This window comes from Heterodontus francisci, unplaced genomic scaffold (genome assembly GCF_036365525.1).
Source record: "Heterodontus francisci isolate sHetFra1 unplaced genomic scaffold, sHetFra1.hap1 HAP1_SCAFFOLD_209, whole genome shotgun sequence".
Lineage (NCBI taxonomy): Eukaryota > Metazoa > Chordata > Chondrichthyes > Heterodontiformes > Heterodontidae > Heterodontus > Heterodontus francisci.
In genome coordinates this window covers 1-24,803 of record NW_027140716.1, presented here as the reverse complement: position 1 = coordinate 24,803, position 24,803 = coordinate 1, and positions in this window count along the sequence as shown.

The window sequence follows — 24,803 nt, the reverse complement described above, 5'->3', positions numbered from 1 at the left end:
GAGAGGAACCATTGAGTGCAGAACTGAACCCAGTCAGAGTCAGCACCTTCAGAGGAGGAGAGAGAGAGGAACCAGTGAGTGCAGAACTGAACCCAGTCAGAGTCAGCACCTTCAGAGAAGGAGAGAGAGGAACCAGTGAGTGTAGAACTGAACCCAGTCAGAGTCAGCACCTACAGAGAAGGAGAGAGAGGAACCAGTGAGTGTAGAACTGAACCCAGTCAGAGTCAGCACCTTCAGAGGAGGAGAGAGAGAGGAACCAGTGAGTGTAGAACTGAACCCAGTCAGAGTCAGCACCTTCAGAGAAGGAGAGAGAGGAACCAGTGAGTGTAGAACTGAACCCAGTCAGAGTCAGCACCTTCAGAGGAGGAGAGAGAGAGGAACCAGTGAGTGTAGAACTGAACCCAGTCAGAGTCAGCACCTTCAGAGAAGGAGAGAGAGGAACCAGTGAGTGTAGAACTGAACCCAGTCAGAGTCAGCACCTTCAGAGGAGGAGAGAGGAACCAGTGAGTGCAGAACTGAACCCAGTCAGAGTCAGCACCTTCAGAGGAGGAGAGAGAGAGGAAACAGTGAGTGTAGAACTGAACCCAGTCAGAGTCAGCACCTTCAGAGGAGGAGAGAGAGAGGAACCAGTGAGTGTAGAACTGAACCCAGTCAGAGTCAGCACCTTCAGAGGAGGAGAGAGGAACCAGTGAGTGGAGAACTGAACCCAGTCAGAGTCAGCACCTTCAGAGGAGGAGAGAGGAACCAGTGAGTGTAGAACTGAACCCAGTCAGAGTCAGCACCTTCAGAGGAGGAGAGAGGAACCAGTGAGTGTAGAACTGAACCCAGTCAGAGTCAGCACCATCAGAGGAGGAGAGAGGAACCAGTGAGTGTAGAACTGAACCCAGTCAGAGTCAGCACCTTCAGAGGAGGAGAGAGGAACCAGTGAGTGTAGAACTGAACCCAGTCAGAGTCAGCACCATCAGAGGAGGAGAGAGGAACCAGTGAGTGTAGAACTGAACCCAGTCAGAGTCAGCACCATCAGAGGAGGAGAGAGCGAAACCAGTGAGTGCAGAACTGAACACAGTCAGAGTCAGCACCTTCAGAGGAGGAGAGAGAGGAACCAGTGAGTGCAGAACTGAACCCAATCAGAGTCAGCACCTTCAGAGGAGTGAGAGAGAGGAACCAGTGAGTGCAGAACTGAACCCAGTCAGAGTCAGCACCTTCAGAGGAGGACAGAGAGGAACCAGTGAGTGTAGAACTGAACCCAGTCAGAGTCAGCACCTTCAGAGGAGGAGAGAGAGGAACCAGTGAGTGTAGAACTGAACCCAGTCAGAGTCAGCACCTTCAGAGGAGGAGAGAGAGAGGAACCAGTGAGTGTAGAACTGAACACAGTCAGAGTCAGCATCTTCAGAGGAGGAGAGAGAGGAACCAGTGAGTGTAGAACTGAACCCAGTCAGAGTCAGCACCATCAGAGGAGGAGAGAGAGAGGAACCAGTGAGTGTAGAAGTGAACCCAGTCAGAGTCAGCACCTTCAGAGGAGGAGAGAGAGGAACCAGTGAGTGCAGAACTGAACCCAGTCAGAGTCAGCACCTTCAGAGGAGGACAGAGAGGAACCAGTGAGTGTAGAACTGAACCCAGTCAGAGTCAGCACCTTCAGAGGAGGAGAGAGAGGAACCAGTGAGTGTAGAACTGAACCCAGTCAGAGTCAGCACCTTCAGAGGAGGAGAGAGAGAGGAACCAGTGAGTGTAGAACTGAACACAGTCAGAGTCAGCATCTTCAGAGGAGGAGAGAGAGGAACCAGTGAGTGTAGAACTGAACCCAGTCAGAGTCAGCACCATCAGAGGAGGAGAGAGAGAGGAACCAGTGAGTGTAGAAGTGAACCCAGTCAGAGTCAGCACCTTCAGAGGAGGAGAGAGGAACCAGTGAGTGTAGAAGTGAACCCAGTCAGAGTCAGCACCTTCAGAGGAGTGAGAGAGGAACCAGTGAGTGTAGAACTGAACCCAGTCAGAGTCAGCACCTTCAGAGGAGGAGAGAGAGAGGAACCAGTGAGTGTAGAAGTGAACCCAGTCAGAGTCAGCACCTTCAGAGGAGGAGAGAGGAACCAGTGAGTGTAGAAGTGAACCCAGTCAGAGTCAGCACCTTCAGAGGAGTGAGAGAGGAACCAGTGAGTGTAGAACTGAACCCAGTCAGAGTCAGCACCTTCAGGACAGGAGCCCAACAGCAAACAGAGTCTATTTCAACAGATCCCTCCAGTAAACAGTCTATTTTACAGTGCTCTACAGTAAACGGGGGATATGTAAACCATGCCCTCCAGCATACAGTCTATTTAAACAGTGCCAGACAGTTTACAGTGTCTATCTAAACTATGGCTGCAGCAATGAGTCCAATAAGTGTCTAACAGTAGTCAATATAACAGTGCCCAACAGTAAGTAAGGTCTTCTGAAACAGTGCCCAACAGCAAGCAGAGTCGAATAAAGCAGTGCCCGTGTGAACAGAGCCGTGCAGTAAATAGTCAATATAAAAGGAGGCCAACAGTAAACAGGGGCTATTTATATAGTGTCCAACAGTAAACAGGGGCTATTTAGACAGTGTCCTACAGTAAACAGGGGTTATTTATATAGTGTCCTACAGTAAACAGGGACTATTTATATAGTGTCCAACAGTAAACAGGGACTATTTATATAGTGTCCAACAGTAAACAGGGGTTATTTATATAGTGTCCTACAGTAAACAGGGAATATTTATATAGTGTCCAACAGTAAACCGGGACTATTTATATAGTGTCCAACAGTAAACAGGGGCTATTTATATAGTGTCCAACAGTAAACAGGGGCTATTTATATAGTGTCCTACAGTAAACAGGGGCTATTTATATAGTGTCCTACAGTAAACAGGGGCTATTTATATAGTGTCCAACAGTAAACAGGGACTATTTATATAGTGTCCAACAGTAAACAGGGGCTATTTATATAGTGTCCTACAGTAAACAGGGACTATTTAGACAGTGTCCAACAGTAAACCGGGGCTATTTATATAGTGTCCAACAGTAAACAGGGGCTATTTATATAGTGTCCAACAGTAATCAGGGACTATTTATATAGTGTCCAACAGTAAACAGGGGCAATTTATATAGTGTCCAACAGTAAACAGGGACTATTTATATAGTGTCCAACAGTAAACAGGGACTATTTAGACAGTGTCCAACAGTAAACCGGGGCTATTTATATAGTGTCCAACAGTAAACAGGGGCTATTTATATAGTGTCCAACAGTAAACAGGGACTATTTAGACAGTGTCCAACAGTAAACCGGGGCTATTTATATAGTGTCCAACAGTAAACAGGGGCTATTTATATAGTGTCCAACAGTAAACAGGGACTATTTAGACAGTGTCCAACAGTAAACCGCGGCTATTTATATAGTGTCCAACAGTAAACAGGGGCTATTTATATAGTGTCCAACAGTAAACAGGGACTATTTAGACAGTGTTCAACAGTAAACCGGGGATATTTATATAGTGTCCAACAGTAAACAGGGGCTATTTATATAGTGTCCAACAGTAAACAGGGGCTATTTATATAGTGTCCAACAGTAAACAGAGACTATTTATATAGTGTCCAACAGTAAACCGGGACTATTTATATAGTGTCCAACAGTAAACAGGGGCTATTTATATAGTGTCCTACAGTAAACAGGGGATATTTATATAGTGTCCAACAGTAAACAGGGGCTATTTATATAGTGTCCAACAGTAAACAGGGACTATTTATATAGTGTCCAACAGTAAACAGGGACTATTTATATAGTGTCCAACAGTAAACAGGGGCTATTTATATAGTGTCCAACAGTAAACAGGGGTTATTTATATAGTGTCCAACAGTAAACAGGGACTATTTATATAGTGTCCAACAGTAAACAGGGACTATTAATATAGTGTCCAACAGTAAACAGGGGCTATTTATCTAGTGTCCAACAGTAAACAGGGACTATTTATATAGTGTCCAACAGTAAACAGGGACTATTTAGACAGTGTCCAACAGTAAACAGGGACTATTTATATAGTGTCCAACAGTAAACAGGGACTATTTATATAGTGTCCAACAGTAAACAGGGGTTATTTATATAGTGTCCTACAGTAAACAGGGAATATTTATATAGTGTCCAACAGTAAACCGGGACTATTTATATAGTGTCCAACAGTAAACAGGGGCTATTTATATAGTGTCCAACAGTAAACAGGGGCTATTTATATAGTGTCCTACAGTAAACAGGGGCTATTTATATAGTGTCCTACAGTAAACAGGGGCTATTTATATAGTGTCCAACAGTAAACAGGGACTATTTATATAGTGTCCAACAGTAAACAGGGGCTATTTATATAGTGTCCTACAGTAAACAGGGACTATTTAGACAGTGTCCAACAGTAAACCGGGGCTATTTATATAGTGTCCAACAGTAAACAGGGGCTATTTATATAGTGTCCAACAGTAATCAGGGACTATTTATATAGTGTCCAACAGTAAACAGGGGCAATTTATATAGTGTCCAACAGTAAACAGGGACTATTTATATAGTGTCCAACAGTAAACAGGGACTATTTAGACAGTGTCCAACAGTAAACCGGGGCTATTTATATAGTGTCCAACAGTAAACAGGGGCTATTTATATAGTGTCCAACAGTAAACAGGGACTATTTAGACAGTGTCCAACAGTAAACCGGGGCTATTTATATAGTGTCCAACAGTAAACAGGGGCTATTTATATAGTGTCCTACAGTAAACAGGGGCTATTTATATAGTGTCCTACAGTAAACAGGGGCTATTTATATAGTGTCCAACAGTAAACAGGGACTATTTATATAGTGTCCAACAGTAAACAGGGGCTATTTATATAGTGTCCTACAGTAAACAGGGACTATTTAGACAGTGTCCAACAGTAAACCGGGGCTATTTATATAGTGTCCAACAGTAAACAGGGGCTATTTATATAGTGTCCAACAGTAATCAGGGACTATTTATATAGTGTCCAACAGTAAACAGGGGCAATTTATATAGTGTCCAACAGTAAACAGGGACTATTTATATAGTGTCCAACAGTAAACAGGGACTATTTAGACAGTGTCCAACAGTAAACCGGGGCTATTTATATAGTGTCCAACAGTAAACAGGGGCTATTTATATAGTGTCCAACAGTAAACAGGGACTATTTAGACAGTGTCCAACAGTAAACCGGGGCTATTTATATAGTGTCCAACAGTAAACAGGGGCTATTTATATAGTGTCCAACAGTAAACAGGGACTATTTAGACAGTGTCCAACAGTAAACCGCGGCTATTTATATAGTGTCCAACAGTAAACAGGGGCTATTTATATAGTGTCCAACAGTAAACAGGGACTATTTAGACAGTGTTCAACAGTAAACCGGGGATATTTATATAGTGTCCAACAGTAAACAGGGGCTATTTATATAGTGTCCAACAGTAAACAGGGGCTATTTATATAGTGTCCAACAGTAAACAGAGACTATTTATATAGTGTCCAACAGTAAACCGGGACTATTTATATAGTGTCCAACAGTAAACAGGGGCTATTTATATAGTGTCCTACAGTAAACAGGGGATATTTATATAGTGTCCAACAGTAAACAGGGGCTATTTATATAGTGTCCAACAGTAAACAGGGACTATTTATATAGTGTCCAACAGTAAACAGGGACTATTTATATAGTGTCCAACAGTAAACAGGGGCTATTTATATAGTGTCCAACAGTAAACAGGGGTTATTTATATAGTGTCCAACAGTAAACAGGGACTATTTATATAGTGTCCAACAGTAAACAGGGACTATTAATATAGTGTCCAACAGTAAACAGGGACTATTTATATAGTGTCCAACAGTAAACAGGGACTATTTATATAGTGTCCAACAGTAAACAGGGACTATTTAGACAGTGTCCAACAGTAAACAGGGACTATTTATATAGTGTCCAACAGTAAACAGGGACTATTTATATAGTGTCCAACAGTAAACAGGGATTATTTATATAGTGTCCAACAGTAAACAGGGACTATTTATATATTGTCCAACAGTAAACAGGGACTATTTATATAGTGTCCAACAGTAAACATGGGCTATTTATATAGTGTCCAACAGTAAACAGGGGCTATTTATTTAGTGTCCAACAGTAAACAGGGGCTATTTATATAGTGTCCAACAGTAAACAGGGAATATTTATATAGTGTCCAACAGTAAACAGGGACTTTTTATATAGTGTCCAACAGTAAACAGGGGCTATTTATATAGTGTCCAACAGTAAACAGGGGCTATTTATATAGTGTCCAACAGTAAACAGGGACTATTTATATAGTGTCCAACAGTAAACAGGGGCTATTTATATAGTGTCCAACAGTAAACAGGGACTATTTATATAGTGGTCAACAGTAAACAGGGGTTATTTATATAGTGTCCAACAGTAAACAGGGACTATTTATATAGTGTCCAACAGTAAACAGGGACTATTTATATAGTGTCCAACAGTAAACAGGGGCTATTTATATAGTGTCCAACAGTAAACAGGGACTATTTATATACTGTCCAACAGTAAACAGGGGCTATTTATATAGTGTCCAACTGTAAACAGGGACTATTTATATAGTGTCCAACAGTAAACAGGGGCTATTTATATAGTGTCCAACAGTAAACAGGGACTATTTATATACTGTCCAACAGTAAACAGGGGCTATTTATATAGTGTCCAACTGTAAACAGGGACTATTTATATAGTGTCCAACAGTAAACAGGGACTATTTATATAGTGTCCAACAGTAAACAGGGACTATTTATATAGTGTCCAACAGTAAACAGGGGCTATTTATATAGTGTCCAACAGTAAACAGGGGCTATTTATATAGTTTCCAACAGTAAACAGGGACTATTTATATAGTGTCCAACAGTAAACAGGGACTATTTATATCGTGTCCAACAGTAAACAGGGTCTATTTATATAGTGTCCAACAGTAAACAGGGGCTATTTATATAGTGTCCAACAGTAAACAGGGACTATTTATATAGTGTCCAACAGTAAACAGGGACTATTTATATAGTGTCCAACAGTAAACAGGGACTATTTAGACAGTGTCCAACAGTAAACAGGGACTATTTATATAGTGTCCAACAGTAAACAGGGACTATTTATATAGTGTCCAACAGTAAACAGGGACTATTTATATAGTGTCCAACAGTAAACAGAGACTATTTATATAGTGTCCAACAGTAAACAGGGACTATTTAGACAGTGTCCAACAGTAAACAGGGACTATTTATATAGTGTCCAACAGTAAACAGGGACTATTTATATAGTGTCCAACAGTAAACAGGGACTATTTATATAGTGTCCAACAGTAAACAGGGACTATTTATATAGTGTCCAACAGTAAACAGGGACTATTTATATAGTGTCCAACAGTAAACAGGGACTATTTAGACAGTGTCCAACAGTAAACAGGGACTATTTATATAGTGTCCAACAGTAAACAGGGACTATTTATATAGTGTCCAACAGTAAACAGGGACTATTTATATATTGTCCAACAGTAAACAGGGACTATTTATATAGTGTCCAACAGTAAACAGGGGCTATTTATATAGTGTCCAACAGTAAACAGGGGCTATTTATTTAGTGTCCAACAGTAAACAGGGGCTATTTATATAGTGTCCAACAGTAAACAGGGAATATTTATATAGTGTCCAACAGTAAACAGGGACTTTTTATATAGTGTCCAACAGTAAACAGGGGCTATTTATATAGTGGCCAACAGTAAACAGGGGCTATTTATATAGTGTCCAACAGTAAACAGGGACTATTTATATAGTGTCCAACAGTAAACAGGGGCTATTTATATAGTGTCCAACAGTAAACAGGGACTATTTATATAGTGTCCAACAGTAAACAGGGGTTATTTATATAGTGTCCAACAGTAAACAGGGACTATTTATATAGTGTCCAACAGTAAACAGGGACTATTTATATAGTGTCCAACAGTAAACAGGGTCTATTTATATCGTGTCCAACAGTAAACAGGGACTATTTATATAGTGTCCAACAGTAAACAGGGGCTATTTATATAGTGTCCAACAGTAAACAGGGACTATTTATATAGTGTCCAACAGTAAACAGGGACTATTTATATCGTGTCCAACAGTAAACAGGGACTATTTAGACAGTGTCCAACAGTAAACAGGGACTATTTATATAGTGTCCAACAGTAAACAGGGACTATTTATATAGTGTCCATCAGTAAACAGGGACTATTTAGACAGTGTCCAACAGTAAACAGGGACTATTTATATAGTGTCCAACAGTAAACAGGGACTATTTATATAATGTCCAACAGTAAACAGGGACTATTTATATAGTGTCCAACAGTAAACAGGGACTATTTAGACAGTGTCCAACAGTAAAGAGGGACTATTTATATAGTGTCCAACAGTAAACAGGGACTATTTATATAGTGTCCAACAGTAAACCGGGACTATTTATATAGTGTCCAACAGTAAACAGGGACTATTTATATAGTGTCCAACAGTAAACAGGGGCTATTTATATAGTGTCCAACAGTAAACAGGGACTATTTATATAGTGTCCAACAGTAAACAGGGACTATTTATATAGTGTCCAACAGTAAACAGGGGCTATTTATATAATGTCCAACAGTAAACAGGGGCTATTTATATAGTGTCCAACAGTAAACAGGGGCTATTTATATAGTGTCCAACAGTAAACAGGGGCTATTTATATAGTGTCCAACAGTAAACAGGGGCTATTTATATAGTGTCCAACAGTAAACAGGGGCTATTTAGACAGTGTCCAACAGTAAACAGGGGCTATTTATATAGTGTCCCTCCGCGACACCCTGGTCCACTCCTCCATTACCCCCACCACCTCGTCCCCGTCCCAGGGCACCTTCCCTTGCAATCGCAGGAGGTGTAATACCTGCCCATTTACCTCCTCTCTCCTCACTATCCCAGGCCCCAAACACTCCTTTCAGGTGAAGCAGCGATTTACTTGTACTTCTTTCAATGTAGTATACTGTATTCGCTGCTCACAGTGTGGTCTCCTCTACATTGGGGAGACCAAGCGCAGACTGGGTGACCGCTTTGCGGAACATCTCCGCTCAGTCCGCAAGCAGGACCCTGAGCTTCCGGTTGCTTGCCATTTCAACACTCCCCCCTGCTCTCATGCTCACATCTCTGTCCTGGGATTGCTGCAGTGTTCCAGTGAACATCAACGCAAGCTCGAGGAACAGCATCTCATCTACCGATTAGGCACACTACAGCCTGCCGGACTGAACATTGAGTTCAATAATTTCAGAGCATGACAGCCCCCCACTTTACTTTCATTTTTAGTCATTTTTAGTTATTTTTTCTTCCTTTTTTTTGCATTCCTTTTTACATTTTTTGCATTTATTTCATTTCATCTTAGTTTGTTCAGTTTGCTTACCCACTGTTTTTTTCAGGTTGTTTTTCTTCAGGTTTGCACTTGCTGATGTTCTATATTCAGTATATTCACACCTAATCTGTACTAATGCTTTGTCTTTCAAAACACCATTAACATATTGTTTGCCTTTGCTCTGTGACCTTTTGGTCAGCTATGTGGCCTGGTCCAATCTGCACCTTCTCCTTTGTTATCTCTTGCCCAACCCCCACCTCACTTGTTTATAATCTGTGACTTTTCTAATATTTGTCAGTTCCGAAGAAGGGTCACTGACCCGAAACGTTAACTCTGCTTCTCTTTCTACAGATGCTGCCAGACCTGCTGAGTGAATCCAGCATTTCTTGTTTTTGTTTCAGATTTCCAGCATCCGCAGTATTTTGCTTTTATATTACTATTTATATAGTGTCCAACAGTAAACAGGGGCTATTTAGACAGTGTCCAACAGTAAACAGGGGCTATTTATATAGTGTCCAACAGTAAACAGGGGCTATTTATATAGTGTCCAACAGTAAACAGGGACTATTTATCTAGTGTCCAACATTAAACAGGGGCGATTTATATAGTGTCCAACAGTAAACAGGGACTATTTATATAGTGTCCAACAGTAAACAGGGGCTATTTATATAGTGTCCAACAGTAAACAGGGGCTATTTATATAGTGTCCAACAGTAAACAGGGGCTATTTATATAGTGTCCAACTGTAAACAGGGACTATTTATATAGTGTCCAACAGTTCTTTTGGGCCTCCTTATCTCGAGAGACAATGGATACGCGCCTGGAGGTGGTCAGTGGTTTGTGAAGCAGCGCCTGGAGTGGCTATACAGGCCAATTCTGGAGTGACAGGCTCTTCCACAGGTGCTGCAGAGAAATTTGTTTGTTGGGGCTGTTGCACAGTTGGCTCTCCCCTTGCGCCTCTGTCTTTTTTCCTGCCAACTACTAAGTCTCTTCGACTCGCCACAATTTAGCCCTGTCTTTATGGCTGCCCGCCAGCTCTGGCGAATGCTGGCAACTGACTCCCACGACTTGTGATCAATGTCACACGATTTCATGTCGCGTTTGCAGACGTCTTTATAACGGAGACATGGACGGCCGGTGGGTCTGATACCAGTGGTGAGCTCGCTGTACAATGTGTCTTTGGGGATCCTGCCATCTTCCATGCGGCTCACATGGCCAAGCCATCTCAAGCGCCGCTGACTCAGTAGTGTGTATAAGCTGGGGGTGTTGGCCGCTTCAAGGACTTCTGTGTTGGAGATATAGTCCTGCCACCTGATGCCAAGTATTCTCCGAAGGCAGCGAAGATGGAATGAATTGAGACGTCGCTCTTGGCTGGCATACGTTGTCCAGGCCTCGCTGCCGTAGAGCAAGGTACTGAGGACACAGGCCTGATACACTCGGACTTTTGTGTTCCGTGTCAGTGCGCCATTTTCCCACACTCTCTTGGCCAGTCTGAACATAGCAGTGGAAGCCTTACCCATGCGCTTGTTGATTTCTGCATCTAGAGACAGGTTACTGGTGATAGTTGAGCCTAGGTAGGTGAACTCTTGAACCACTTCCAGAGCGTGGTCGCCAATATTGATGGATGGAGCATTTCTGACATCCTGCCCCATGATGTTCGTTTTCTTGAGGCTGATGGTTAGGCCAAATTCATTGCAGGCAGACGCAAACCTGTCGATGAGACTCTGCAGGCATTCTTCAGTGTGAGATGTTAAAGCAGCATCGTCAGCAAAGAGGAGTTCTCTGATGAGGACTTTCCGTACTTTGGACTTCGCTCTTAGACGGGCAAGGTTGAACAACCTGCCCCCTGATCTTGTGTGGAGGAAAATTCCTTCTTCAGAGGATTTGAACGCATGTGAAAGCAGCAGGGAGAAGAAAATCCCAAAAAGTGTGGGTGCGAGAACACAGCCCTGTTTCACACCACTCAGGATAGGAAAGGGCTCTGATGAGGAGCCACCATGTTGAATTGTGCCTTTCATATTATCATGGAATGAGGTGATGATACTTAGTAGCTTTGGTGGACATCCGATCTTTTCTAGTAGTCTGAAGAGACCACGTCTGCTGACGAGGTCAAAGGCTTTGGTGAGATCAATGAAAGCAATGTAGAGGGGCATCTGTTGTTCACGGCATTTCTCCTGTATCTGACGAAGGGAGAACAGCATGTCAATAGTCGATCTCTCTGCACGAAAGCCACACTGTGCCTCAGGGTAGACGCGCTCGGCCAGCTTCTGGAGCCTGTTCAGAGCGACTCGAGCAAAGACTTTCCCCACTATGCTGAGCAGGGAGATTCCACGGTAGTTGTTGCAGTCACCGCGGTCACCTTTGTTTTTATAGAGGGTGATGATGTTGGCATCGCGCATGTCCTGGGGTACTGCTCCCTCGTCCCAGCACAGGCATAGCAGTTCATGTAGTGCTGAGAGTATAGCAGGCTTAGCACTCTTGATTATTTCAGGGGTAATGCTGTCCTTCCCAGGGGCTTTTCCGCTGGCTAGGGAATCAATGGCATCACTGAGTTCCGATTTGGTTGGCTGTATGTCCAGCTCATCCATGACTGGTAGAGGCTGGGCTGCATTGAGGGCAGTCTCAGTGACAGCATTCTCCCTGGAGTACAGTTCTAGGTAGTGCTCAACCCAGCGGTCCATCTGTTTGCGTTGGTCAGTGATTATGTCCCCCGATTTAGATTTGAGGGGGGTGATCTTCTTGATGGTTGGCCCAAGAGCTCTCTTCATGCCATCATACATTCCTCTGATGTTTCCGGTGTCTGAGGCCAGCTGAATATGACTGCATAGGTGTTGCCAGTAGTCGTTTGCGCAACGCCTAGCTGTTCTTTGTGCAGTACTTCTGGCTGCTTTAAGTGCTGCGGATGTTAAATCGCTGGGGGCTTTCTTGTAGTTCAAAAGTGCAATGCGCTTAGCGGCTATGACAGGTTCCAGCTCTTCATTATGAGATTGAAACCAGTCTGCATTTCTCTTCGCACTTTTGGCGTAGGTGGTCAAAGCTGACTCATAGATGGCGTCTCTGATGTGGGCCCACTTGGTCTCAGCATCCCCTGTGGGAGTGTTTTGAACAGTAAACAGGGGCTATTTATATAGTGTCCAACAGTAAACAGGGACTATTTATATAGTGTCCAAAAGTAAACCGGGGCTATTTATATAGTGTCCAACAGTAAACAGGGACTATTTATATAGTGTCCAACAGTAAACAGGGGCTATTTATATAGTGTCCAACAGTAAACAGGGGCTATATATATAGTGTCCAACAGTAAACAGGGGCTATTTATATAGTGTCCTACAGTAAACAGGGGTTATTTATATAGTGTCCAACAGTAAACAGGGGCTATTTATATAGTGTCCTACAGTAAACAGGGGCTATTTATATAGTGTCCTACAGTAAACAGGGGTTATTTATATAGTGTCCAACAGTAAACAGGGGCTATTTATATAGTGTCCTACAGTAAACAGGGGTTATTTATATAGTGTCCAACAGTAAACAGGGGCTATTTATATAGTGTCCTACAGTAAACAGGGACTATTTATATAGTGTCCTACAGTAAACAGGGGCTATTTATATAGTGTCCTACAGTAAACAGGGGTTATTTATATAGTGTCCAACAGTAAACAGGGGCTATTTATATAGTGTCCTACAGTAAACAGGGGCTATTTATATAGTGTCCTACAGTAAACAGGGACTATTTATATAGTGTCCTACAGTAAACAGGGACTATTTATATAGTGTCCTACAGTAAACAGGGGCTATTTATATAGTGTCCTACAGTAAACAGGGACTATTTATATAGTGTCCTACAGTAAACAGGGGCTATTTATATAGTGTCCAACAGTAAACAGGGACTATTTATATAGTGTCCAACAGTAAACAGGGGCTATTTATATAGTGTCCTACAGTAAACAGGGGCTATTTATATAGTGTCCTACAGTAAACAAGGACTATTTATATAGTGTCCAACAGTAAACAGGGGCTATTTATATAGTGTCCTACAGTAAACAGGGGCTATTTATATAGTGTCCTACAGTAAACAGGGACTATTTATATAGTGTCCAACAGTAAACAGGGGCTATTTATCTAGTGTCCAACAGTAAACAGGGACTATTTATATAGTGTCCTACAGTAAACAGGGACTATTTATATAGTGTCCAACAGTAAACAGGGGCTATTTATATAGTGTCCTACAGTAAACAGGGGCTATTTATATAGTGTCCAACAGTAAACAGGGGCTATTTATATAGTGTCCAACAGTAAACAGGGACTATTTATATAGTGTCCAACAGTAAACAGGCGCTATTTAGACAGTGTCCAACAGTAAACAGGGGCTATTTATATAGTGTCCAACAGTAAACAGGGGCTATTTATATAGTGTCCAACAGTAAACAGGGACTATTTATATAGTGTCCAACAGTAAACAGGGACTATTTATATAGTGTCCAACAGTAAACAGGGACTATTTATATAGTGTCCAACAGTAAACAGGGGCTATTTATATAGTCTCCAACAGAAAACAGGGACTATTTATAAAGTGTCCAACAGTAAACAGGGACTATTTATATAGTGTCCAACAGTAAACAGGGACTATTTATATAGTGTCCAACAGTAAACAGGGACTAACTATATAGTGTCCAACAGTAAACAGGGGCTATTTATATAGTGTCCAACAGTAAACAGGGACTATTTGTAAAGTGTCCAACCGTAAACAGGGACTATTTATATAGTGTCCTACAGTAAACAGGGGCTATTTATATAGTGTCCAACAGTAAACAAGGACTATTTATATAGTGTCCAACAGTAAACAGGGACTATTTATATGGTGTCCAACAGTAAAGAGGGGCTATTTATATAGTGTCCAACAGTAAACAGGGGCTATTTACATAGTGTCCTACAGTAAACAGGGGCTATTTATATAGTGTCCAACAGTAAACAGGGGCTATTTATATAGTGTCCAACAGTAAACAGGGACTATTTATATAGTGTCCAACAGTAAACAGGGACTATTTATATAGTGTCCAACAGTAAACAGGGGCTATTTATATAGTGTCCAACAGTAAACAGGGGCTATTTATATAGTGTCCAACAGTAAACAGGGGCTATTTATATAGTGTCCAACAGTAAACAGGGACTATTTATATAGTGTCCAACAGTAAACAGGGGCTATTTATATAGTGTCCAACAGTAAACAGGGACTATTTATATAGTGTCCTACAGTAAACAGGGGCTATTTATATAGTGTCCAACAGTAAACAGGGGCTATTTATATAGTGTCCAACAGTAAACAGGGGCTATTTATATAATGTCCAACAGTAAACAGGGACTATTTATATAGTGTCCTACAGTAAACAGGGACTATTTATATAGTGTCCAACAGTAAACAGGGGCTATTTATATAGTGTCCAACAGTAAACAGGGCTATTTATATAGTGTCCAACAGTAAACAGGGACTATTTATATAGTGTCCTACAGTAAACAGGGACTATTTATGTAGTGTCCTACAGTAAACAGGGGCTATTTATATAGTGTCCTACAGTAAACAGGGGCTATTTATATAGTGTCCTACAGTAAACAGGGGCTATTTATATAGTGTCCAACAGTAAACAGGGACTATTTATATAGTGTCCTGCAGTAAACAGGGGCTATTTAGACAGTGTCCAACAGTAAACCGCGGCTATTTATATAGTGTCCAACAGTAAACAGGGACTATTTATATAGTGTCCAACAGTAAACAGGGGCTATTTATATAGTGTCCAACAGTAAACAGGGACTATTTATATAGTGTCCAACAGTAAACAGGGACTATTTATATAGTGTCCAACAGTAAACAGGGACTATTTATATCGTGTCCTAAAGTAAACAGGGGCTATTTATATAGTGTCCTACAGTAAACAGGGGCTATTTATATAGTGTCCAACAGTAAACAGGGACTATTTATATAGTGTCCTACAGTAAACAGGGGCTATTTAGACAGTGTCCAACAGTAAACAGGGGCTATTTATATAGTGTCCAACAGTAAACAGGGACTATTTATATAGTGTCCAACAGTAAACAAGGACTATTTAGACAGTGTCCAACAGTAAACAGGGACTATTTATATAGTGTCCAACAGTCAACAGGGGCTATTTATATAGTGTCCAACAGTAAACAGGGACTATTAGACAGTGCCCAACAGTAAACAGGGACTATTTATACAGTGTCCAACAGTAAACAGGGGTTATTTATATAGTGTCCAACAGTAAACAGGGGCTATTTATATAGTGTCCAACAGTAAACAGGGACTATTTATACAGTGTCCAACAGTAAACAGGGGTTATTTATATAGTGTCCAACAGTAAACAGGGGCTATTTATATAGTGTCCAACAGTAAACAGGGACTATTTATATCGTGTCCTACAGTAAACAGGGGCTAGTTAGACAGTGTCCAACAGTAAACAGGGGCTATTTATATAGTGTCCAACAGTAAACAGGGACTATTTATATAGTGTCCAACAGTAAACAGGGGTTATTTAGACTGTGTCCTACAGTAAACAGGGGTTATTTAGACAGTGTCCTACAGTAAACAGGGACTATTTATATAGTGTCCAACAGTAAACAGGGGCTATTTATATAGTGTCCAACAGTAAACAGGGGTTATTTAGACAGTGTCCTACAGTAAACAGGGGCTATATATATAGTGTCCAACACTAAACAGGGACTATTTATATAGTGTCCAACAGTAAACAGGGACTATTTAGACAGTGTCCAACAGTAAACAGGGACTATTTATACAGCGTCCAACAGTAAACAGGGACTATTTATATAGTGTCCAACAGTAAACAGGGGCTATTTATATAGTGTCCAACAGTAAACAGGGGCTATTTATATAGTGTCCAACAGTAAACAGGGGCTATTTATATAGTGTCCAACAGTAAACAGGGGGTTATTTAGACAGTGTCCTGCAGTAAACAGGGGTTACTTTAGACAGTGTCCTACAGTAAACAGGGACTATTTATATAGTGTCCAACTGTAAACAGGGCTATTTACATAGTGTCCTACAGTAAACAGGGGCTATTTATATAGTGTCCAACAGTAAACAGGGGCTATTTATATAGTGTCCAACAGTAAACAGGGACTATTTATATAGTGTCCAACAGTAAACAGGGGCTATTTATATAGTGTCCAACAGTAAACAGGGACTATTTATATAGTGTCCAACAGGAAACAGGGACTATTTATATAGTGTCCAACAGTAAACAGGGGCTATTTATATAGTGTCCAACAGTAAACAGGGACTATTTATATAGTGTCCTACAGTAAACAGGGGCTATTTATATAGTGTCCAACAGTAAACAGGGGCTATTTATATAGTGTCCAACAGTAAACAGGGACTATTTATATAGTGTCCAACAGTAAACAGGGGCTATTTATATAGTGTCCAACAGTAAACAGGGACTATTTATATAGTGTCCTACAGTAAACAGGGGCTATTTATATAGTGTCAACAGTAAACAGGGGCTATTTATATAGTGTCCAACAGTAAACAGGGCTATTTATATAGTGTCCAACAGTAAACAGGGACTATTTATATAGTGTCCTACAGTAAACAGGGACTATTTATATAGTGTCCAACAGTAAACAGGGGCTTTTTATATAGTGTCCAACAGTAAACAGGGGCTATTTATATAGTGTCCAACAGTAAACAGGGACTATTTATATAGTGTCCTACAGTAAACAGGGACTATTTATATAGTGTCCTACAGTAAACAGGGGCTATTTATATAGTGTCCTACAGTAAACAGGGGCTATTTATATAGTGTCCTACAGTAAACAGGGGCTATTTATATAGTGTCCAACAGTAAACAGGGACTATTTATATAGTGTCCTGCAGTAAACAGGGGCTATTTAGACAGTGTCCAACAGTAAACCGCGGCTATTTATATAGTGTCCAACAGTAAACAGGGACTATTTATATAGTGTCCAACAGTAAACAGGGGCTATTTATATAGTGTCCAACAGTAAACAGGGACTATTTATATAGTGTCCAACAGTAAACAGGGACTATTTATATCGTGTCCTACAGTAAACAGGGGCTATTTATATAGTGTCCTACAGTAAAAAGGGGCTATTATATAGTGTCCAACAGTAAACAGGGACTATTTATATAGTGTCCTACAGTAAACAGGGCTATTTAGACAGTGTCCAACAGTAAACAGGGGCTATTTATATAGTGTCCAACAGTAAACAGGGACTATTTATATAGTGTCCAACAGTAAACAAGGACTATTTAGACAGTGTCCAACAGTAAACAGGGACTATTTATATAGTGTCCAACAGTAAACAGGGGCTATTTATATAGTGTCCAACAGTAAACAGGGACTATTTAGACAGTGTCCAACAGTAAACAGGGACTATTTATACAGTGTCCAACAGTAAACAGGGGTTATTTATATAGTGTCCAACAGTAACAGGGGCTATTTATATAGTGTCCAACAGTAAACAGGGACTATTTATATAGTGTCCAACAGTAAACAGGGGCTATTTATATAGTGTCCAACAGTAAACAGGGGCTATTTATATAGTGTCCAACAGTAAACAGGGGTTATTTAGACAGTGTCCTACAGTAAACAGGGGTTATTTAGACAGTGTCCTACAGTAAACAGGGACTATTTATATATTGTCCAACAGTAAACAGGGGCTATTTATATAGTGTCCAACAGTAAACAGGGGTTATTTAGACAGTGTCCTACAGTAAACAGGGGCTATTTATATAGTGTCCAACACTAAACAGGGACTATTTATATAGTGTCCAACATTAAACAGGGACTATTTACATAGTGTCCAACAGTAAACACGGGTTATTTAGACAGTGTCCTACAGTAAACAGGGGCTACTTATATAGTGACCTACAGTAAACAGGGGCTATTTATATAATGTCCAACAGTAAACAGGGACTATTTATATAGTGTCCAACAGTAAACAGGGGCTATTTATATAGTGTCCTACAGTAAACAGGGGCTATTTATATAGTGTCCAACAGTAAACAGGGACTATTTATATAGTGTCCAACAGTAAACAGGGGCTATTTATATAGTGTCCTACAGTAAACAGGGGCTATTTATATAGTGTCCAACAGTAAACAGGGGTTATTTAGACAGTGTCCTACAGTAAACAGGGGCTATTTATATAGTGTCCAACAGTAAACAGGGGCTATTTACATAGTGTCCAACAGTAAACAGGGGTTATTTAGACAGTGTCCTACAGTAAACAGGGGCTATTTAATATAGTGTCCAACAGTAAACAGGGGCTATTTATATAGTGTCCAACAGTAAACAGGGACTATTTATATAGTGTCCAACAGTAAACAGGGGTTATTTAGACAGTGTCCTACAGTAAACAGGGGCTAGTTATATAGTGTCCAACAGTAAACAGGGACTATTTATATAGTGTCCAACAGTAAACAGGGACTATTTATATAGTGTCCAACAGTAAACAGGGGCTATTTATATAGTGTCCAACAGTTAACAGGGACTATTTATATAATGTCCAACTGTAAACAGGGGTTATTTAGACAGTGTCCTACAGTAAACAGGGGCTATTTATATAGTGTCCAACAGTAAACAGGGCTATTTATATAGTGTCCAACAGTAAACAGGGACTATTTATATAGTGTCCAACAGTAAACAGGGGCTATTTATATAGTGTCCAACAGTAAACAGGGACTATTTATATAGTGTCCAACAGTAAACAGGGGTTATTTAGACAGTGTCCAACAGTAAACAGGGGCTATTTATATAGTGTCCTACAGTAAACAGGGGCTATTTATATAGTGTCCAACAGTAAACAGGGCTATTTATATAGTGTCCAACAGTAATCAGGGGCTATTTATATAGTGTCCAACAGTAAACAGGGACTATTTATATAGTGTCCAACAGTAAACAGGGGCTATTTATATAGTGTCCAACAGTAAACAGGGGCTATTTATATAGTGTCCAACAGTAAACAGGGGTTATTTAGACAGTGTCCTACAGTAAACAGGGGCTATTTATATAGTGTCCAACAGTAAACAGGGGCTATTTATATAGTGTCCAACAGTAAACAGGGACTATTTATATAGTGTCCAACAGTAAACAGGGGCTATTTATATAGTGTCCTACAGTAAACAGGGACTATTTATATAGTGTCTGACATTAAACAGGGGCTATTTATATAGTGTCCAACAGTAAACAGGGACTATTTATATAGTGTCCAACAGTAAACAGGGACTATTTATATAGTGTCCTACATTAAACAGAGGCTATTTATATAGTGTCCAACAGTAAACAGGGGCTATTTATATAGTGTCCAACAGTAAACAGGGACTATTTATATAGTGTCCTACATTAAACAGGGGCTATTTATATAGTGTCCAACAGTAAACAGGGGCTATTTATATAGTGTCCAACAGTAAACAGGGGTTATTTAGACAGTGTCCTACAGTAAACAGGGGCTATTTATATAGTGTCCAACAGTAAACAGGGGCTATTTATATAGTGTCCAACAGTAAACAGGGACTATTTATATAGTGTCCAACAGTAAACAGGGACTATTTATATAGTGTCCTACATTAAACAGGGGCTATTTATATAGTGTCCTACAGTAAACAGGGGCTATTTATATAGTGTCCAACAGTAAACAGGGACTATTTATATCGTGTCCTACATTAAACAGGGGCTATTTATATAGTGTCCAACAGTAAACAGGGGCTATTTATATAGTGTCCAACAGTAAACAGGGGTTATTTAGACAGTGTCCTACAGTAAACAGGGGCTATTTATATAGTGTCCAACAGTAAACAGGGGCTATTTATATAGTGTCCAACAGTAAACAGGGACTATTTATATAGTGTCCAACAGTAAACAGGGACTATTTATATAGTGTCCTACATTAAACAGGGGCTATTTATATAGTGTCCTACAGTAAACAGGGGCTATTTATATAGTGTCCAACAGTAAACAGGGACTATTTATATAGTGTCCAACAGCCCCTGTTTAATGTAGGACACGATATAAATAGTCCCTGTTTACTGTTGGACACTATATAAATAGCCCCTGTTTACTGTAGGACACTATATAAATAGCCCCTGTTTACTGTTGGACACTATATAAATAGTCCCTGTTTACTGTTGGACACTATATAAATAGTCCCTGTTTAATGTAGGACACTATATGGATAGTCACTGTTTACTGTTGGACACTATATAAATAGCCCCTGTTTACTGTTGGACACTATATAAATAGCCCATTTAGACAGTGTCCTGCAATAAACAGGGGCTATTTAGACAGTGTCCTGCAATCAACAGGGGCTATTTAGACAGTGTCCTGCAATAAACAGGGGCTATTTAAACAGTATCCTGCAGTAAACAGGGGCTATTTAGACAGTGTCCGACAGTAACAGGGGCTATTTAGACAGTGTCCTACAGTAAACAGGGGCTATTTAGACAGTGTCCGACATTAAACAGAGCTATTTATATAGTGTCCAACAGTAAACAGGGGCTATTTATATAGTGTCCAACAGTAAACAGGGACTATTTATATAGTGTCCTACATTAAACAGGGGCTATTTATATAGTGTCCAACAGTAAACAGGGGCTATTTATATAGTGTCCAACAGTAAACAGGGGTTATTTAGACAGTGTCCTACAGTAAACAGGGGCTATTTATATAGTGTCCAACAGTAAACAGGGGCTATTTATATAGTGTCCAACAGTAAAACAGGGACTATTTATATAGTGTCCAACAGTAAACAGGGACTATTTATATAGTGTCCTACATTAAACAGGGGCTATTTATATAGTGTCCTACAGTAAACAGGGGCTATTTATATAGTGTCCAACAGTAAACAGGGACTATTTATATCGTGTCCTACATTAAACAGGGGCTATTTATATAGTGTCCAACAGTAAACAGGGGCTATTTATATAGTGTCCAACAGTAAACAGGGGTTATTTAGACAGTGTCCTACAGTAAACAGGGGCTATTTATATAGTGTCCAACAGTAAACAGGGGCTATTTATATAGTGTCCAACAGTAAACAGGGACTATTTATATAGTGTCCAACAGTAAACAGGGACTATTTATATAGTGTCCTACATTAAACAGGGGCTATTTATATAGTGTCCTACAGTAAACAGGGGCTATTTATATAGTGTCCAACAGTAAACAGGGGCTATTTATATAGTGTCCAACAGCCCCTGTTTACTGTTGGACACTATATAAATAGTCCCTGTTTAATGTAGGACACTATATGGATAGTCACTGTTTACTGTTGGACACTATATAAATAGCCCCTGTTTACTGTTGTTGACACTATATAAATAGCCCATTTAGACAGTGTCCCTGCAATAAACAGGGGCTATTTAGACAGTGTCCTGCAATCAACAGGGGCTATTTAGACAGTGTCCTGCAATAAACAGGGGCTATTTAAACAGTATCCTGCAGTAAACAGGGGCTATTTAGACAGTGTCCGACAGTAAACAGGGGCTATTTAGACAGTGTCCTACAGTAAACAGGGGCTATTTAGACAGTGTCCGACAGTAAACAGGGGCTATTTAGACAGTGTCCTACAGTAAACAGGGGCTATTTAGACAGTCCTACAGTAAACAGGGGCTATTTAGACAGTGTCCTGCAGTAAACAGGGGCTATTTAGACAGTGTCCTGCAATAAACAGGGGCTATTTAAACAGTATCCTGCAGTAAACAGGGCTATTTAGACAGTGTCTGACAGTAAACAGGGGCTATTTAGACAGTGTCCTGCAATAAACAGGGGCTATTTAGACAGTGTCCTGCAATAAACAGGGGCTATTTAGACAGTGTCCTGCAGTAAACAGGGGCTATTTAGACAGTGTCCTACAGTAAACAGGGGCTATTTAGACAGTGTCCTACAATAAACAGGGGCTATTTAGACAGTGTCCTGCAATAAACGGGGCTATTTAGACAGTGTCCTACAGTAAACAGGGGCTATTTAGACAGTGTCCTACAGTAAACAGGGGCTATTTAGACAGTGTCCTGCAATAAACAGTGGCTATTTATATAGCGTCCAACAGTAAACAGGGACTATTTATATAGTGTCCAACAGTAAACAGGGGCTATTTATATAGTGTCCAACAGTAAACAGGGACTATTTATATAGTGTCCAACAGTAAACAGGGGCTATTTATATAGTGTCCTACAGTAAACATTGACTATTTATATAGTGTCCAACAGTAATCAGGGGCTATTTATATAGTGTCCAACAGTAAACAGGGACTATTTATATAGTGTCCAACAGTAAACAGGGGCTATTTATATAATGTCCAACAGTAAACAGGGGCTATTTATATAGTGTCCTACAGTAAACAGGGACTATTTATATAGTGTCCTACAGTAAACAGGGGCTATTTATATAGTGTCCTACAGTAAACATGGGCTATTTATATAGTGTCCAACAGTAAACAGGGACTATTTATATAGTGTCCTGCAGTAAACAGGGGCTATTTAGACAGTGTCCAACAGTAAACAGGGGCTATTTATATAGTGTCCTACAGTAAACAGGGGCTATTTAGACAGTGTCCAACAGTAAACAGGGGCTATTTATATAGTGTCCAACAGTAAACAGGACTATTTATATAGTGTCCAACAGTAACAGGGACTATTTATATCGTGTCCTACAGTAAACAGGGGCTATTTTTAGTGTCCTACAGTAAACAGGGGCTATTTATATAGTGTCCAACAGTAAACAGGCACTATTATATAGTGTCCTACAGTAAACAGGGGCTATTTAGACAGTGTCCAACAGTAAACAGGGGCTATTTATATAGTGTCCAACAGTAAACAGGGACTATTTATATAGTGTCCAACAGTAAACAAGGACTATTTAGACAGTGTCCAACAGTAAACAGGGACTATTTATATAGTGTCCAACAGTAAACAGGGGCTATTTATATAGTGTCCAACAGTAAACAGGGACTATTTAGACAGTGTCCAACAGTAAACAGGGACTATTTATACAGTGTCCAACAGTAAACAGGGGTTATTTATATAGTGTCCAACAGTAAACAGGGGCTATTTATATAGTGTCCAACAGTAAACAGGGACTATTTATATAGTGTCCAACAGTAAACAGGGGCTATTTATATAGTGTCCAACAGTAAACAGCGGCTATTTATATAGTGTCCAACAGTAAACAGGGGTTATTTAGACAGTCTCCTACAGTAAACAGGGGTTATTTAGACAGTGTCCTACAGTAAACAGGGACTATTTATATAGTGTCCAACAGTAAACAGGGGCTATTTATATAGTGTGTCCAACAGTAAACAGGGGTTATTTAGACAGTGTCCTACAGTAAACAGGGGCTATTTATATAGTGTCCAACACTAAACAGGGACTATTTTATATAGTGTCCAACATTAAACAGGGACTATTTATATAGTGTCCAACAGTAAACAGGGGTTATTTAGACAGTGTCCTACAGTAAACAGGGGCTACTTATATAGTGTCCTACAGTAAACAGGGGGCTATTTATATAATGTCCAACAGTAAACAGGGACTATTTATATAGTGTCCAACAGTAAACAGGGGCTATTTATATAGTGTCCTACAGTAAACAGGGGCTATTTATATAGTGTCCAACAGTAAACAGGGACGATTTATATAGTGTCCTACAGTAAACAGGGGCTATTTATATAGTGTCCTACAGTAAACAGGGGCTATTTATATAGTGTCCAACAGTAAACAGGGGTTATTTAGACAGTGTCCTACAGTAAACAGGGGCTATTTATATAGTGTCCAACAGTAAACAGGGGCTATTTATATAGTGTCCAACAGTAAACAGGGGTTATTTAGACAGTGTCCTACAGTAAACAGGGGCTATTTATATAGTGTCCAACAGTAAACAGGGGCTATTTATATAGTGTCCAACAGTAAACAGGGACTATTTATATAGTGTCCAACAGTAAACAGGGGTTATTTAGACAGTGTCCTACAGTAAACAGGGGCTATTTATATAGTGTCCAACAGTAAACAGGGACTATTTATATAGTGTCCAACAGTAAACAGGGACTATTTATATAGTGTCCAACAGTAAACAGGGGCTTTTTATATAGTGTCCAACAGTTAACAGGGACTATTTATATAATGTCCAACAGTAAACAGGGGTTATTTAGACAGTGTCCTACAGTAAACAGGTGCTATTTATATAGTGTCCAAACAGGAAACAGGGGCTAATTATATAGTGTCCAACAGTAAACAGGGGTTATTTAGACAGTGTCCCTACAGTAAACAGGGGCTATTTATATAGTGTCCAACAGTAAACAGGGGCTATTTATACAGTGTCCAACAGTAA